Here is an 11,409-nt window from a genome sequence, read left to right on the forward strand (position 1 = left end):
ACAAAAACATGATTGGTGGTTTTCAAATGGCATTTATGAAGTCCCACTCACATAGACTAATCAGAGCAGTGGTAGGGGAGTAGGGGATAATTGGCGATTACAAAGTGGATATCTGTTATTCTGCCTCTGAACAAGGCAGTTAACCCACTGTTCCTAGGCCATCATTGAAAATAAGAATTTGTTCTTAACTCACTTGACTAGTTAAATAAATGTAATATATATATATATATATATATATATATATATATATATATATATATTTGAAGCAATTAACAAATAATGATGAGAAGATAATGAGTCCATTGAGTGAATTGGTGATCTGCATATGAATGATTGACTGGAGAGATACATTAAATAAAGTGGGAATGAAAGAGAAGAGTGGAATGAGGGAGCAAAAGAGAGATAACCAACTCCAAGTCCCCCCCCCCTCTCTATCTCCTTCTCTCTCAGCCAGGTCGGTACTTTTGGATCCGCCGCGTCCTGTCTTGATGTGACAGTGTTTATTTGGAAACAAACTTGGACATCAAGTCAAAACAAAGCCTAACTGAACGAATTGTATAAACACTCTCCATTTTCTGGAACGCATGAGTGAGTGGAGGAGAGGGGGAACGAAGGAGAAGAGGAGGAGTGGTGGAGAGGAGGAGAGGAGGAGAGGAGGAGTGGTGGAGAGGAGGAACGAAGGAGAAGAGGAGGAGTGGTGGAGAGAGGAGAGGAGGAGAGGAGGAGTGGTGGAGAGAGGAGAGGAGGAGAGGAGGAGTGGTGGAGAGGAGGAACGAAGGAGAAGAGGAGGAGTGGTGGAGAGGAGGAGAGGAGGAGAGGAGAGGAGGAGTGGTGGAGAGGAGGAACGAAGGAGAAGAGGAGGAATGAAGGAGAGGAGGAACGAAGGAGAAGAGGAGGAATGAAGGAGAGGAGGAACGAAGGAGAAGAGGAGGAGTGGTGGAGAGGAGGAGAGGAGGAGAGGAGAGGAGGAGTGGTGGAGAGGAGGAGAGGAGGAGAGGAGAGGAGGAGTGGTGGAGAGGAGGAACGAAGGAGAAGAGGAGGAATGAAGGAGAAGAGGAGGAATGAAGGAGAGGAGGAATGAAGGAGAAGAGGAGGAGTGGTGGAGAGGAGGAGAGGAGGAGAGGAGAGGAGGAGTGGTGGAGAGGAGGAGAGGAGGAGAGGAGAGGAGGAGTGGTGGAGAGGAGGAGAGGAGGAGAGGAGAGGAGGAGTGGTGGAGAGGAGGAGAGGAGGAGAGGAGAGGAGGAGTGGTGGAGAGGAGGAGAGGAGGAGAGGAGAGGAGGAGTGGTGGAGAGGAGGAGAGGAGGAGAGGAGAGGAGGAGTGGTGGAGAGGAGGAACGAAGGAGAAGAGGAGGAATGAAGGAGAAGAGGAGGAATGAAGGAGAAGAGGAGGAACGAAGGAGAAGAGGAGGAATGAAGGAGAAGAGGAGGAATGAAGGAGAGGAGGAATGAAGGAGAAGAGGAGGAGTGGTGGAGAGGAGGAGAGGAGGAGTGGTGGAGAGGAGGAACGAAGGAGAAGAGGAGGAGTGGTGGAGAGGAGGAGAGGAGGAGAGGAGAGGAGGAGTGGTGGAGAGGAGGAGAGGAGGAGAGGAGAGGAGGAGTGGTGGAGAGGAGGAACGAAGGAGAAGAGGAGGAATGAAGGAGAAGAGGAGGAATGAAGGAGAAGAGGAGGAACGAAGGAGAAGAGGAGGAATGAAGGAGAAGAGGAGGAATGAAGGAGAGGAGGAATGAAGGAGAAGAGGAGGAGTGGTGGAGAGGAGGAGAGGAGGAGTGGTGGAGAGGAGGAACGAAGGAGAAGAGGAGGAGTGGTGGAGAGGAGGAGAGGAGGAGAGGAGAGGAGGAGTGGTGGAGAGGAGGAGAGGAGGAGAGGAGAGGAGGAGTGGTGGAGAGGAGGAACGAAGGAGAAGAGGAGGAATGAAGGAGAAGAGGAGGAATGAAGGAGAGGAGGAATGAAGGAGAAGAGGAGGAGTGGTGGAGAGGAGGAGAGGAGGAGTGGTGGAGAGGAGGAACGAAGGAGAAGAGGAGGAGTGGTGGAGAGGAGGAGAGGAGGAGTGGTGGAGAGGAGGAACGAAGGAGAAGAGGAGGAGTGGTGGAGAGGAGGAACGAAGGAGAAGAGGAGGAGTGGTGGAACGAAGGAGAAGAGGAGGAGTGGTGGAGAGGAGGAACGAAGGAGAAGAGGAGGAATGAAGGAGAAGAGGAGGAATGAAGGAGAGGAGGAATGAAGGAGAAGAGGAGGAGTGGTGGAGAGGAGGAACGAAGGAGAAGAGGAGGAGTGGTGGAGAGGAGGAACGAAGGAGAAGAGGAGGAGTGGTGGAGAGGAGGAGAGGAGGAGTGGTGGAGAGGAGGAACGAAGGAGAAGAGGAGGAGTGGTGGAGAGGAGGAACGAAGGAGAAGAGGAGGAGTGGTGGAGAGGAGGAACGAAGGAGAAGAGGAGGAGTGGTGGAGAGGAGGAGAGGAGGAGTGGTGGAGAGGAGGAACGAAGGAGAAGAGGAGGAGTGGTGGAGAGGAGGAACGAAGGAGAAGAGGAGGAGTGGTGGAGAGGAGGAATGAAGGAGAAGAGGAGGAGTGGTGGAGAGGAGGAGAGGAGGAGTGGTGGAGAGGAGGAACGAAGGAGAAGAGGAGGAGTGGTGGAGAGGAGGAACGAAGGAGAAGAGGAGGAGTGGTGGAGAGGAGGAGAGGAGGAGTGGTGGAGAGGAGGAACGAAGGAGAAGAGGAGGAGTGGTGGAGAGGAGGAACGAAGGAGAAGAGGAGTGGTGGAGAGGAGGAACGAAGGAGAAGAGGAGGAGTGGTGGAGAGGAGGAATGAAGGAGAAGAGGAGGAGTGGTGGAGAGGAGGAATGAAGGAGAAGAGGAGTGGTGGAGAGGAGGAACGAAGGAGAAGAGGAGGAGTGGTGGAGATGAGGAATGCAGAAGTGGAGGCTGTGTATTTTCATAGTGACCCTCACACAGCTATCTAACAGGGACTTAAAAGTCTGCTAAAGTTTAAAACATACATGTGATGATGCAACGTTGACAATCTTCCAAGAGTTGTCACACTCAACCAAACACACCTTTAAAGGAATGGCGCCACATCAACTCTAGTGTATTGATACATTGAGATGGTCTTTGTTCAGCTATGTGTGACCTGTTGATATTTCTATGTTATTGCTTGTTTATTAGCTTTGCATGCAAACCTTTAACAGGCTTATAGTTTATCCAGCCAGGGCTTCTGTCTCACTATATGAGGACATGACCAAAGGACTTACCCCGTCTGGTGGAAAGTTACTGGGACAAACTACAGAGGGAGGGAGAGTGATTAGAATTCAGAGCGACCAGCAGTAGCCCGGGCAACATGCAGAGTGATACTATAGTTCTATGACTATTTTATATGGCAACAGATAGGGAGGAAGACAGGGTTACATTGAGATCAGCAATACACTGTCTATTGAGGTAATATCTATCTATACCTGTTGCACATTTTACAGTGGCTTTACCGTATATGGCACACCCTTAGCATCATTCATCTCTCTCTCTTTCTTTCTTTCTCTCTCTCTCTCTGCCCCTTGTCTCTCTTTGTCTCTCTTTGTCTCTCTTTGTCTCTCTCTCTCTCTCTGCCCCCCTGTCTCTCTTTTTCTCTCTCTCTTTCTCTCTCTCTCTCTGCCCCCCGTCTCTCTTTGTCTCTCTCTCTTTTTCTCTCTCTCTCTGCCCCCCATCTCTCTTTGTCTCTCTTTGTCTCTCTTTGTCTCTATCTATCTATCTATCTCTCTCTCTCTCTCTCTCTCTCTCTCTCTCTCTCTCTCTCTCTCTCTCTCTCTCTCTCTCTCTCTCTCTCTCTCTCTCTCTCTCTCTCTCTCTCTCTCTCTCTCTCTCTCTCTCTGCCCCCGTCTCTCTTTGTCTCTCTTTGTCTCTCTCTCTCTCTCTCTCTGCCCCCCGTCTCTCTGTGTCTCTCTCTCTCTCTCTCTCTCTCTCTCTCTCTCTCTCTCTCTCTCTCTCTCTCTCTCTCTCTCTCTCTCTCTCTCTCTCTCTCTCTCTCTCTCTCTCTCTGCCCCGTCTCTCTTTGTCTCTCTCTCTTTGTCTCTCTCTCTGCCCCCTGTCTCTCTTTGTCTCTCTTTGTCTCTCTTTGTCTCTCTTTGTCTCTCTTTGTCTCTCTTTGTCTCTCTTTGTCTCTCTTTGTCTCTCTCTCTCTCTGCCCCCGTCTCTCTTTGTCTCTCTCTCTCTCTCTCTCTCTCTCTCTCTCTCTCTCTCTCTCTCTCTCTCTCTCTCTCTCTCTCTCTCTCTCTCTCTCTCTCTCTCTCTCTCTCTCTCTGCCCCCGTCTCTCTTTGTCTCTCTTTGTCTCTCTTTGTCTCTCTTTGTCTCTCTTTGTCTCTCTCTCTCTGCCCCCGTCTCTCTTTGTCTCTCTTTGTCTCTCTTTGTCTCTCTTTGTCTCTCTTTGTCTCTCTCTCTTTCTCTCTCTCTCTCTCTCTCTCTCTCTCTCTCTCTCTCTCTCTCTCTCTCTCTCTCTCTCTCCCTCTCTCTCTCTCTCTCTCTCTGCCCCCCATCTCTCTTTGTCTCTCTTTGTCTCTCTTTGTCTCTCTTTGTCTCTCTCTCTCTGCCCCCCATCTCTCTTTGTCTCTCTCTCTTTCTCTCTCTCTCTGCCCCCTGTCACTCTTTGTCTCTCTTTGTCTCTCTTTGTCTCTCTTTGTCTCTCTTTGTCTCTCTTTGTCTCTCTTTGTCTCTCTTTGTCTCTCTTTGTCTCTCTTTGTCTCTCTCTCTCTCTCTCTCTCTCTCTCTGCCCCCGTCTCTCTTTGTCTCTCTTTGTCTCTCTTTGTCTCTCTTTGTCTCTCTTTGTCTCTCTCTCTCTGCCCCACCCATCTCTCTTTGTCTCTCTCTCTTTCTCTCTCTCTGCCCCCTGTCTCTCTATGTCTCTCTTTGTCTCTCTTTGTCTCTCTTTGTCTCTCTTTGTCTCTCTTTGTCTCTCTTTGTCTCTCTTTGTCTCTCTCTCTCTCTCTCTCTCTCTCTCTCTCTCTCTCTCTCTCCCCCGTCTCTCTTTGTCTCTCTTTGTCTCTCTTTGTCTCTCTTTGTCTCTCTCTCTCTGCCCCCCGTCTCTCTTTGTCTCTCTCTCTCTTTCTCTCTCTCTCTCTGCCCCCTGTCTCTCTTTGTCTCTCTCTCTTCCTCTCTCTCTCTGCCCCCCGTCTCTCTTTGTCTCTCTTTGTCCCTCCCTCCCTCCCTCCCTCCCTCCCTCCCTCCCTCCCTCCCTCCCTCCCTCCCTCCCTCCCTCCCTCCCTCCCTCCCTCCCTCCCTCCCTCCCTCTTTATCTATTTATCTCTGTATGTGTGATGCAGTCGGCCGTCAGTGAAGGGGACCGTCGTCTCCAGGTAGTGCCAGCTCCGAGTCAATCATTAGCTCACCTAAGTAAGTCAGACTCTGCTTGCTGATCATAGAATGAGGTAAAAATGCTCTTATTCTAAATTAAATGGACTCTTTATGGTGTTTGCCTGCATCCCAAACGGTACCCTAGTCCCTACACAGTGCACTACTTTTTCTTACCAGAGCCCTATGGCATCAATGTAGGGAATACAGTAGGGTGCCATTTGAGACACAGACCATAATACATGGAAGCAAACAAGGGAGTGGCAGTTGGCAGTCAAGCAGAAGCTGAAGACTCCCTTCAACTCCAAACACCCCCAAGCAATGTTTGCCTGGTATTACATTGTTCTGTGCAGGAATAAAGCCACTCTTTCATTTGTAAAATATAAACTGAGTCCTTAGCCCTGCAGGTTCCTCTCCTTGTAAGGAGAATAGTATTTTTGTTTAAATTGGTAGTTTCATTGATCTGAAGTAATCACAGCGGAAGTGTCCGAAATGACACCATATTCCCTATATAGTGCACTACTTTTGAACAGAGTCTGGTCAACACTAGTGCACTAGCTTTGAAATAGAATAGGTTCTGTATCGGGCAAACTGCAGTCATTATAGTTAGTGTATGACATCCAAGATATCAACAATTGAGATAAGAGGACTCCACTCAAACCACACCGCAATTGGCTCAGAGTCTCATTGTGACAACAGATACACTCAGCTGGGTGACCAATCAGATATTGGATGCCAGATGGAGAAAAGAAAAACGGATATAAAAATACTTACATCATCCACTGTGAATCTTCGACCCCTCAGCTATTTATTTCACGTCTGCCAGCACTGGCATCATAATTCCACTACGCTCAGTCAGGATCAGAATAGCACTGTTGTAACATAAATATGTGGCACAGAAAGCAACAAGGGAGGGTAACATGTTACAAGCCAATGACAAAGGCAGTGCTACTTGACACAGGATTCATTTCCATAGAGAGGTTATGAACCGAAGCTATGGACAGTTTTATAATGGTTTACAGTGACTTTATGAGGTGAGACTCTGTGTGTGTGTGTGTGTGTGTGTGTGTGTGTGTGTGTGTGTGTGTGTGTGTGTGTGTGTGTGTGTGTGTGTGTGTGTGTGTGTGTGTGTGTGTGCGTGCGTGTGTGTGTGCGTGCGTGTGCGTGTACGTGTGCGTGTGTGTGTGTGTGTTATTGTCTCAAATGGCACCCTATTCCCTTCATTCTGTAGTGCACTACCTTTGACCAGGACACTGTTTTAAAGTAGTGCACTATATAAGGAATAGAGAGATGGCCCAACTAAGCATCTTCAACCTGCTGTATTACAATACATCTGTTGTTTATACCCAACACCACTGCATGACTGATAAGGGCCTTTTCATGTCCTGTCCCGTCCTGTCTTGTTCTGTCCCGTCCCGTCCCGTCCCGTCCTGTCCCGTCCTGTTCTGTCCCGTCCTGTTCTTTCCCGTCCCGTCCTGTTCTGTCCCGTCCCGTCCTGTTCTGTCCCATCCTGTTCTGTCCTGTCCTGTTCTGTTCCGTCCTGTTCTGTCCCGTCCTGTTCTGTTCCGTCCTGTTCTGTTCCTGTCATGTTTTGTCTTATATCATCTTGTCATTTTGCTTTTCCTTCTGTTCGTTTCCCCCTGCTGGTCTTATTAGGTTCGTTCCCTTTTTCTATCCCTCTCTCTCCCCCTCCCTCTCTCTCCTCTCTCTATCGTTCCGTTCCTGCTCCCAGCTGTTCCTATTCCCCTAATCATCATTTAGTCTTCCCACACCTGTTCCCGATCCTTTCCCCTGATTAGAGTCCCTATTTATTCCTTTGTGTTCCGTTCCTGTCCCGTCGGTTCCTTGTTTTGTATTCACCATGCTGTGATTGTGTTTCGCCCTGTCCTGTCGTGTTTTTTGCCTTCATCAGATGCTGCGTGTGAGCAGGTGTCTCTGTCTACTACGGCCTGCGCCTACCCGAAGCGACCTGCAGTCTGTGGCCGCTTCTCTTGTCATTTCCCTCTACAGACTAGAGGATTTCTGTTATTCCCTGTTTGGACTTGAATAAACTCTGTTTCTGTTAAGTCGCTTTTGGGTCCTCTATCACCTGCATGACAGAAGGAACCGACCAAGGAATGGACCCAGCGACTTCAGACGCTCGTTACACTGCCGTTGAGATCCAAGGAGCCATGCTCGGCAGACACGAGCAGGAATTGTCTGCTGCTCGCCATGCCGTGGAGAACCTGGCCGCTCAGGTTTCCGACCTCTCTGGACAGTTCCAGAGTCTACGTCTCGTGCCACCTGTTACTTCCTGGCCTGCCGAGCCTCCAGAACCTAGGGTTAATAACCCACCTTGCTACTCCGGGCAGCCCACTGAGTGCCGCTCCTTTCTCACGCAGTGTGAGATTGTGTTCTCTCTCCAACCCAACACATACTCTAGAGAGAGAGCTCGGGTTGCTTACGTCATTTCACTCCTTACTGGCCGGGCTCGAGAATGGGGCACAGCTATCTGGGAGGCAAGGGCTGATTGCTCTAACAGATTCCAGAACTTTAAAGAGGAGATGATTCGGGTTTTTGACCGTTCAGTTTTTGGTAGGGAGGCTTCTAGGGCCCTGGCTTCCTTATGCCAAGGTGAACGGTCCATAACGGATTATTCTATTGAGTTTCGCACTCTTGCTGCCTCTAGTGAGTGGAACGAGCCGGCGCTGCTCGCTCGTTTTCTGGAGGGACTCCACGCAGTGGTTAAGGATGAGATTCTCTCCCGGGAGGTTCCATCAGATGTGGACTCTTTGATTGCTCTCGCCATCCGCATAGAACGACGGGTAGATCTTCGTCACCGGGCTCGTGGAAGAGAGCTCGCATCAACGGTGTTTCCCTGCTCCGCATCGCAACCATCTCCCTCCTCTGGCTTCGAGACTGAGCCCATGCAGCTGGGAGGGATTCGCATCTCGACTAAGGAGAGGGAACGGAGGATCACCAACCGCCTGTGCCTCTATTGCGGAGTTGCTGGACATTTTGTTAATTCATGTCCCGTAGGAGGCCAGAGCCCATCAGTAAGCGGAGGGCTACTGGTGAGCGCTACTACTCAGGTCCCTTCATCTAGATCTTGTACTACTATGTCGGTCCATCTACGCTGGACCGGTTCGGGTGCTACATGCAGTGCCTTGATTGACTCTGGGGCTGAGGGTTGTTTCATGGACGAAGCATGGGTTCGGAAACATAACATTCCTTTCAGACCGTTAGACAGGCCTACGCCCATGTTTGCCTTAGATGGTAGTCATCTTCCCAGTATCAAATTTGAGACACTACCTTTAACTCTCACAGTATCTGGTAACCACAGTGAGACTATTTCTTTTTTTTTTTTTCCGTTCACCGTTTACACCTGTTGTTTTGGGTCATCCCTGGCTAGTATGTCATAATCCTTCTATTAATTGGTCTAGTAATTCTATCCTATCCTGGAACGTTTCTTGTCATGTGAAGTGTTTAATGTCTGCCATCCCTCCCGTTTCTTCTGTCCCTACTTCCCAGGAGGAACCTGGCGATTTGACAGGAGTGCCGGAGGAATATCATGATCTGCGCACGGTCTTCAGTCGGTCCCGAGCCAACTCCCTTCCTCCTCACCGGTCGTATGATTGTAGTATTGATCTCCTTCCGGGGACCACTCCTCCTCGAGGTAGACTATACTCTCTGTCGGCTCCCGAACGTAAGGCTCTCGAGGATTATTTGTCTGTGTCTCTTGACGCCGGTACCATAGTGCCTTCTTCTTCTCCGGCCGGGGCGGGGTTCTTTTTGTTAAGAAGAAGGACGGTACTCTGCGCCCCTGCGTGGATTATCGAGGGCTGAATGACATAACGGTTAAGAATCGTTATCCGCTTCCCCTTATGTCATCAGCCTTCGAGATTCTGCAGGGAGCCAGGTGCTTTACTAAGTTGGACCTTCGTAACGCTTACCATCTCGTGCGCATCAGAGAGGGGGACGAGTGGAAAACGGCGTTTAACACTCCGTTAGGGCATTTTGAGTACCGGGTTCTGCCGTTCGGTCTCGCCAATGCGCCAGCTGTTTTTCAGGCATTAGTTAATGATGTTCTGAGAGACATGCTGAACATTTTTGTTTTTGTCTATCTTGACGATATCCTGATTTTTTCTCCGTCACTCGAGATTCATGTTCAGCACGTTCAACGTGTTCTACAGCGCCTTTTAGAGAATTGTCTCTACGTAAAGGCTGAGAAGTGCTCTTTTCATGTCTCCTCCGTTACTTTTCTCGGTTCCGTTATTTCCGCTGAAGGCATTCAGATGGATTCCGCTAAGGTCCAAGCTGTCAGTGATTGGCCCGTTCCAAGGTCACGTGTCGAGTTGCAGCGCTTTTTAGGTTTCGCTAATTTCTATCGGCGTTTCATTCGTAATTTCGGTCAAGTTGCTGCCCCTCTCACAGCTCTTACTTCTGTCAAGACGTGTTTTAAGTGGTCCGGTTCCGCCCAGGGAGCTTTTGATCTTCTAAAAGAACGTTTTACGTCCGCTCCTATCCTCGTTACTCCTGACGTCACTAGACAATTCATTGTCGAGGTTGACGCTTCAGAGGTAGGCGTGGGAGCCATTCTATCCCAGCGCTTCCAGTCTGACGATAAGGTTCATCCTTGCGCTTATTTTTCTCATCGCCTGTCGCCATCTGAGCGCAACTATGATGTGGGTAACCGTGAACGGCTCGCCATCCGCTTAGCCCTAGGCGAATGGCGACAGTGGTTGGAGGGGGCGACCGTTCCTTTTGTCGTTTGGACAGACCATAAGAACCTTGAGTACATCCGTTCTGCCAAACGACTTAATGCCCGTCAAGCTCGTTGGGCGTTGTTTTTCGCTCGTTTCAAGTTTGTGATTTCTTACCGTCCGGGTAGCAAGAACACCAAGCCTGATGCCTTATCCCGTCTGTTTAGTTCTTCTGTGGCTTCTACTGATCTCGAGGGGATTCTTCCTTATGGGCGTGTTGTCGGGTTGACAGTCTGGGGAATTGAAAGACAGGTTAAGCAAGCACTCACGCACACTGCGTCGCCGCGCGCTTGTCCTAGTAACCTCCTTTTCGTTCCTGTTTCCACTCGTCTGGCTGTTCTTCAGTGGGCTCACTCTGCCAAGTTAGCTGGTCATCCCGGTGTTCGAGGCACTCTTGCGTCTATTCGCCAGCGCTTTTGGTGGCCGACTCAGGAGCGTGACACGCGCCGTTTCGTGGCTGCGTGTTCAGACTGCGCGCAGAAGAAGTCTGGTAATTTTTTTCTGCTTCTGCTCCTGGTCTTGCTGGGTCTCAGTCTGTTCCCTGCCATCGCATCTCTCCTGTTCTTGTTCCTGCCCTTGCTGTGTCTCAGTCTGTCCCTAGTTCTCATTTTTTTTTTAGAGTAGTACCCTAGTTTCCCTTTTTATCGTTTTCGTTACGGTCCTGAGGAGAGGAGTTGGGTTCTTTCTCGGGACGTGCTGGACCGTTTGATCTATGATTTCCTCCGTTGCCGCCAGTGTTCCTCCTCGAGAGCGCCAGGAGGCGCTCGGTGAGTGGGGGTACTGTCATGTTTTGTCTTATATCATCTTGTCATTTTGCTTTTCCTTCTGTTCGTTTCCCCCTGCTGGTCTTATTAGGTTCGTTCCCTTTTTCTATCCCTCTCTCTCCCCTCCCTCTCTCTCCTCTCTCTCTATCGTTCCGTTCCTGCTCCCAGCTGTTCCTATTCCCCTAATCATCATTTAGTCTTCCCACACCTGTTCCCGATCCTTTCCCCTGATTAGAGTCCCTATTTATTCCTTTGTGTTCCGTTCCTGTCCCGTCGGTTCCTTGTTTTGTATTCACCATGCTGTGATTGTGTTTCGCCCTGTCCTGTCGTGTTTTTTGCCTTCATCAGATGCTGCGTGTGAGCAGGTGTCTCTGTCTACTACGGCCTGCGCCTACCCGAAGCGACCTGCAGTCTGTGGCCGCTTCTCTTGTCATTTCCCTCTACAGACTAGAGGATTTCTGTTATTCCCTGTTTGGACTTGAATAAACTCTGTTTCTGTTAAGTCGCTTTTGGGTCCTCTATCACCTGCATGACAGTTCCGTCCTGTTCTGTCCTGTCCTGTTCTGTTCTGTCCTGTT

The sequence above is a fragment of the Oncorhynchus gorbuscha genome, linkage group LG21 (assembly GCF_021184085.1).
Source record: "Oncorhynchus gorbuscha isolate QuinsamMale2020 ecotype Even-year linkage group LG21, OgorEven_v1.0, whole genome shotgun sequence".
Taxonomy (NCBI): Eukaryota; Metazoa; Chordata; class Actinopteri; order Salmoniformes; family Salmonidae; genus Oncorhynchus; species Oncorhynchus gorbuscha.